Below are 7,174 nucleotides of genomic sequence, written 5' to 3' on the forward strand. Positions count from 1 at the left end.
CTTGAGCCCAGCAGTTCAAGACCAGCCTGGGCAACATAGTGATAACCCATCTCTACAATAACAATAAAAAATGCCTGTGGTCCCAGCTACTTGGGAGGTGGAGGTGGGAGGATTGCTTGAGCACAGGAGTTTGAGTTTATAGTTAGCTATGATTGGGCCACTGCACTCTAGCCTGGATGACAGAGTGAGAAAAGTATTTAAAATGTTCATCAACTTTGACTCAATTTCACTTAAAGGATATATCCTTAAGAATCAATTTGACAAGTTATCATTTTATAGTTCATAAGTGTGATGACTGGGTTTTTATGCTCTTGTATGTGATGCGCCTCCCTCAAACCTTGTCATGATGTTGGCACATTACCCATCTGATGTTAAAAAAGAATCAACTGGACAAGGAAACAAAGATATTCAAAGTAATGGTATCTATAATACAGATTGGAAACTGTCTTTGTAGGTTCTTGGATAGGCAGTAAGCAGAATAAATTAGCGTATGCCTTTCCATTAACATACTATGCAGGCAGGCTGGATGCGGGGGCTCACGCCTGTAATCCCAGCACTTTGGGAGGCCGAGGTGGCCAGATCATGAGGTCAGGAGATCGAGACCATCCTGGCTAACACAGTGAAACCCCATCTCTACTAAAAAAACAAAAAAATTAGCCAGTCCTGGTGACAGGCACGTATAGTCCCAGCTACTCGGGAGGCTGAGGCAGGAGAATCCCACTTGAACCTGGGAGGCGAACCTGCAGTGAGCCGAGATTGTACCACTGCACTCCAGCCTGGGCTACAGAGTGAGATTCCATCCAAAAACAAACAAACAAACAAAAAAACTAGATATAGATTCACATCTATAAAACAAAGATATAGATTCACATTTCTTGTCACTGAATGGTGTTGTCAATATTTTGTTGAAAGAGGATTTACAGGGCATTACATTAATAATAATTCTAATATTAAAAATAAACGCCATATTTAGTTCACTGATGTGGTCTAAGTGCTTAGAATGGAAAGCTCAATAAATATTTGCTAGGTGAATGAATATGTGGAGTGCTTTATATGCCCCAGGTATTGTTGTAAGAACTGTACTTTTATCTTCTAATTTATCTTTACAGTACTCCACAGAGGTAGGTCCCATTACCCATATATTATAGATGAGGAAACTGATGCTCAGAGAGATTAAGCAGGTTGCCTAAGATCATAAAGATAGTAAGTGATAAGACTTGATTTTGAATGATCTGATTCAAAGCCCATGTTTTCACATATTTTTGCTTTCTATTATTTTTATATAAGTTGTATATAAAATGTCTATAGCAAGTTATTAGGTTGGTGCAAAAGTAATTGCAGTTTTTGCCGTTAAAAGTAATAACACTGGTTAATTGTGACCCAAGTGGTCAGATTACAGGGGCTGGGTTTCTTTTTTCCTCTTTTTTATATATGTTTTCATGTTTCCAAAATGAACATGAGTTCTTTCTGTAATAAAATACCTACATTAAAAAGAACATTTTGGTTAGTTTCACCACCAGTGACAAAAAGGTGTTTATGGGATTTTTCTTTCTGGAAAGAATGAATCATTCCCTTGCCATGCTATCTCAAAACACTGTTCCACATCTATTTTCTGCTCTTTTTACTCGCTTATGGTAATGATTGTTTCAATGCTGTTCTCTACAACTTGACTAAGTTGGAGAATGTATTTTATTTATCTTTGTATTTTTAGGGCTAATACAATGCCTGGAGCATCAGAAATATATATCCAAAGAGATTTATTTAATTGAAAAAGAATCTTCAAATAGTAAAATCAGTGTTTGTCGTTCCATTTTTCTTTGCTCCATTCCTTGTGCTGTAAAATATTATGTGTTTGTTCCCAGGTTCTGCCAAGGCAGAGCCGATCTCCGCTGCCCTTTATCTCCTACCGCTAAGAGCAGTAGCCAGTAAGTGTAAAAAATCAAAACAAAGCACTTTCCTATCTCCCCAATGGAGTAAAAGCAGTGAAGCCCAAATAATGCTTAGTTACCAAAAGCCACGCCAGGTGGCTAATCGAAAGGGTATTGATTTTAGCCAGTAAATAGCCGTTAATATAGTTGGAACCTGGGTTGAATATGCAGCTTGGTAATTAGCTAATAAAGCAAACAAGGGCAGGAGAGAACGTGGCCGCAGTTGGATAAGCAGCAGCCCATCATCCAGGAAGCTCGCCTATGTCTAATACCTTTTCATACGAAGGACTCAGGTTACCTTCAGGACTTTCCAGCCATTAAATAAGGATAAAAAAAAAAACGAGAATATGAGATATAACTAAAAGCAGTTGTAAATGTTTTGCAAATATTACATGCAATAGTAATGTTTCCTGAAGACAGATGTTGCAATTTAATAATCTTAAGTGAGGAAGTTTAATAACTATTTTAGATCATCGGGATAATGTTTAGTTGTTCTAGGATAATTATTAAACAATTCTTAGTTTGTTAAATCATCTGATATTCCAAACAAATCCAAAGCTTGGTTACTTCTCATATTATCCTGCAACAGCTCAAGGACATGGTAAAGTGGTAGAGACCAGTCAGCAAAAGAGAGAAAGGAAGAAGAAAATCAGGGATAAAGGGTCAGAGAGCTAAGGAAACAGATTAAAATCAAAGGACTTAGATCAGAGATGGTAAATTTGAAGACTAGATGTGAGCTTTAGCATCCAAATGCATTATAACAGACCTGCACTATTTTTTGTTCTTGTTTTGTTGCCTTTTTAAGGTTTGACTGCTAATAATTTCTTAAAGTCAAAAAAGTATCTTACACTAAAATCCCAGATTTCCAGTTTATTTTGAAAATTCAGAGTGTTTAGTAACACTGGGCTTAATTCTCCCATGACAACAATGGACAAAAGCTTTGTACAGGCTGCTACTTTTATTTACGCTAAAAATTTTGATTATGAACATCTTAAAGCTTATTGTAAATTAGAAAGAAAAATATCTATTCATCTACCTCTAAATTCAATAACTTAATACATTGCTATATTTATTAAGAACAGTTTCCTATATAACGCTAGTATGAACACACTGAAAACAAAACCTGTAATTTCCTAATGCCATATTTACTCAGTTCATATTCAAATTTCCTCATTGTTCCTAAAATGTCATTTATATTCATTTTATTATTTTTTGTTTGTTTGCTTTTCTGAATACAGGCTCTTGCCTGTCACTCAGTCTGGAGTGCAGTGGTGTAATCCTGCCTCACTATAACCTCAAGCTCCTGGGCTAAAGTGATCCTCCAGCCTCAGCCTCCTGCGGAGCTGGGATTACAGGTGCATACCACCAGAACTGGCTAATTTTTTTTATTTTACTTTTTGTAGAGACAGAGTCTCACTGTGTTGCTCAGGATCTTCTTGCTTTGATCTCCCAAAGTGCTGGGATGATAGGAATGAGCCACCATGCCTGACCTGCATTTATCTTCTTTTCAAGCCATTATTCAATTAAAACACATGCTTTATATTTGATTATGTCACTTAAGTCACTTTACTTCAGATCAGACCCTCTCTCCCTTTTCTTTTCTTCTGTGACAATGTTGTTGAAGAGGAACCAGTTGTCTTGTTGACTAGAATTTATACCTAAGGGGTTAACTCAGGTTAAGTATTTGGGGCAAAAATCATCTAGAAGTGATGGTGCAGACTTTACATTACATCCCATAAAGAGGTGGGTACTTTCTGGTTTTCCTAGCTGGTCACAAAAGGTTTGATACCAGGTTAAGGTCAAGAGCCAACCCCTGTGGATGTGGCATGCTTTCTCCAATTTGCTACAGACCCCACTACTGCTTATTTGTTTTACCATAGCCTGATGAACTCACTTTACCTTACCTGTGAGGCATATGTGAAATCTGACCTAACATATATCACATACTACAGTCTGGGTGTGTAATAAAAGCATATACTCCTTGTATTCGTTTGTTTTCATACTACTGTAAAGAACTGCCCGAGTCTGGGTACCTTATAAAGGCAAGAGGTTTAATTGACTCACTGTTCAGCATGGCCAGGGAGGCCTCAGGAAACTTACAATCCCGGCAGAAGGTGAAGGGGAAGCAAGACACCTTCTTCACAAGGCAGCAGGAAGAAGTGCCCATCAAAGAGGGAAGTGCCCTTTATAAAACCATCAGATCTCATGAGAACTCACTCACTGTCATGAGAACAGCATGGGGGGAACTGTCCGCACGATTCAATTACCTTCACCTGGTCTCTCCCTTAACACATGGGAATTATAATTCAAAATGAGATTTGGGTAGGGATACAAAGCCTAACCATATCACTCCTGTATCCCTTAGACAATAGAATAGTGCCTGGTACACAAGTGGTGCTCAATAAGTACTCATTGAATGACTGATGTTAGAAACATCTAAATTAGACACACCTGGAAGGAAATAGGATGTGAGGAAGATTTTGCAACTCATGTTCCTGAACTACATGTAGCCCAGAGAAGCCTTTTGTCCTTATAGAGAGAGAGCAAACTGAAGAGGCTGGCAGCTCTAGGGAATGGTTTTTTTCTTTGAACTGGAAAGAAAGGTACGATCCCAGTGGATAAATTAAAAAAAAAAAAAAAAAGAGGAAGAATAAATTTAAGATTCTGTGGCAGTCAAAGGTTTTTGTTATGAAGGGCCTGATGCAGATTGGGCTTTCTAGAGCAGATAGTGAGATGGAATATGACATGCAGGTGATTTATTAGGATTAATACATCTAAAACGAAGAGGGCAGAAGCAGAATCGGGCAGAGGGAGAAATTGGATTGTGATGCAGTCTCAATCTACCCCTCAGGGAGTTCTAGAGCATATAAGGCCCATCAGAGTTATTTTCCAATTATCTGGCTGAGTCTCATACCCCAGCCTCATTCAGTCACAGGATAAGAACTAACTCAGCAAAGGAATGACCTTGACTGAGGCAGCTTTCAGCGGTCCAGACAAATTCTGAAGGAGCTGGCTGCTGAAAACCACTTACTGAAGATGCTTCCAGGAGCTGGAGAAATAAGTTCTGCTTGAAAGAGGAACTGAGTGGTATAGCTATCTGTTTGCCTCGGAACCCACATTTAAAATTCTGCTCTTATCTCTAAATGAGGGCTGTGGAAATAGTTACTGAAGTATTCTTTTGCTAAGAATTAGTTGACTAATTGTAAACATTCAAATTATACTATAATTTTTTTCAACTTTGTTTTAGTATTTCTTTAATTGTTAGGAGTCTCAAAAAGTAAAAAATAAAACGGTCCAGGCATCTCTCAAATTTTACAAGACTCTGGTATTGCTTGAATGTCCCACAGGATACAAAATTGAGCCCATTTACATGGTTGTAAATTGCTTTGGCATTCTGAATTAAAAACATCCTACAAATGTCAATGATGTACTGAAGATCTAGCTCTGGAAAGATAGATTGGCATTAGTGCCAAAGGGAAATAAATGGAGAAAGCTGTATTAGTTTCCTATTGCTGTTATAACAAATTGCCACAAACTTGGTTGTTAAAGCAACGGAAATTTATTGTTGACAGTTCTGGAGGCCTGAAGTTGAAAATCAGCATCACTAGACTGAAATCAAGGGGTCAGCAGGGCTGCACTCCTTCTGGAGACTCTAGGGAGAATCCATTCTGTGTTTCTTCCAGTTTCTGGTGGCTGCAGGCCTTTCTTGGCTTGCGTTTGCATTACTACAGTCTCTGTATTCATGATCACTCTGTCTTCTTTTCTGCTGTGTGCATACAATCTTCCTATTACTTTTGTCTTTTAAGGATATGTATGATTGCATTTAGGGCCCACACCCATAATTCAGAGTAATCTCTCCATTTCAAGATACTTAATCATATCTACAACTCTCCCCCTCTCCCCACTGCTGGGCCCAATAAGGTAAAATTGACAGGTTCCACGGATCAGAATGTGAATAACTTTGAGGAGGCCATTATTCAGTCTACCACAGTGTAGCTTCTCAGTCTTTGCTTTAGCTCTCATTAGGCTGCAGACTATTTGCTTTCTACCTATTACAACAGCAGGAATCAAAAGGACACCCTATGTAAAGTGAAAGGATACCCTATATCCAGGGTGGGCCTCATGATGAAAAAACTAGAATTTCAACCTCCAGCACTTTGAGACCCACTTTAGGAAGGCCACGTTTGTGAGGGCAGGACATTTGCTGTATTTCAATACTATAAGAGGACCAGGTTGACAGTGAAGAACACAATAAAAATTGCCTTCTACCACATTTGACTATTGAAAGATATTTTTTTAGAATACACATTACTCTAGATTTACTAGAAAAAAAAGTTTCTAGATGCCCTGACACCAGTTTCTAGCTATTTCTCACATGTCAAGTTACTTCATTCTCAGAAACTTAGGCTAAGAGTTAGGCAGGAAGGGAACAGGATTATTTATTTACAGCGTGGTCTAGAGAATTTTAAAATAATAGACTTCCCATTAAATTGTAAAATTTCTCCTTGATGGATGTTACATTTAACCATTCTCTCGTTTTACTTTATGCCTCCCTAAAGAGCTCTTTCAAAAATGAACTTTAATTTGTAACTGAAGGATAACAGAACAAAGATTCTCTGCTTTCCTGTCTTCCATTTTCAGGCTTTATGTGATGATTTTGCTGATAGAGGAGGAATGAAGGAGATTTGCTTTTCAGGCCAAGGAACAGCACCTGTTACCCTCTGGTCTATGCTCCCTGTGTGTAAAACACTTTCCTCTTGGCTTAGCAGAAATTAGGTCAATGCCTACATGTTTCAAGGCTAAGATACAACATCCTCACTTTAGAGCTAATCATGTACAGACATAAATCCTGTCTGTTGGTATTGTGCTGTTTTTGCTATTCAAATTCATTCATTTTCTTTTTTTAAAATCGTGTTATAACATTATAAACAGTGGTCAAGTTTATTTTAAGCATTTACTGCTAAGATTTAAGCCATTTCCAGGTTATATAAAATGTATTCAAATTTGGGACTGACACATCTCCAGTTTCTTGGGTTATTTACCGTTGGTTCAGTTACCTCTTTCACTGGGATGATAACTAAGCTTTACTCTGAAAAGCTCAATTCTTTATTTTGTTTTAGTTCCCACGTCAGAACTTAATACTTATTCATGTTCTCTGCATGAGTTTCTTGGGACATTTCTGCTTACCCACACTTTCCTGCTGTTATTAAATAGGAGGCTATGTTCCAGAGACAACATTACTGAGT

General features: G+C 38.0%; 1 non-coding gene across 1 annotated transcript; it reads left to right on the plus strand.

Moving 5' to 3' along the window:
- Positions 1-267: 267 nt before the first annotated feature.
- On the plus strand, positions 268-371 carry LOC116269326. Its single transcript, XR_004176802.1, has one exon. It is a non-coding gene; the product is annotated as a small nucleolar RNA U13 (small nucleolar RNA).
- The last annotated feature ends 6,803 nt before the right edge of the window (positions 372-7,174 follow it).

The sequence above is a fragment of the Papio anubis genome, chromosome 10 (assembly GCF_008728515.1).
Source record: "Papio anubis isolate 15944 chromosome 10, Panubis1.0, whole genome shotgun sequence".
Taxonomy (NCBI): Eukaryota; Metazoa; Chordata; class Mammalia; order Primates; family Cercopithecidae; genus Papio; species Papio anubis.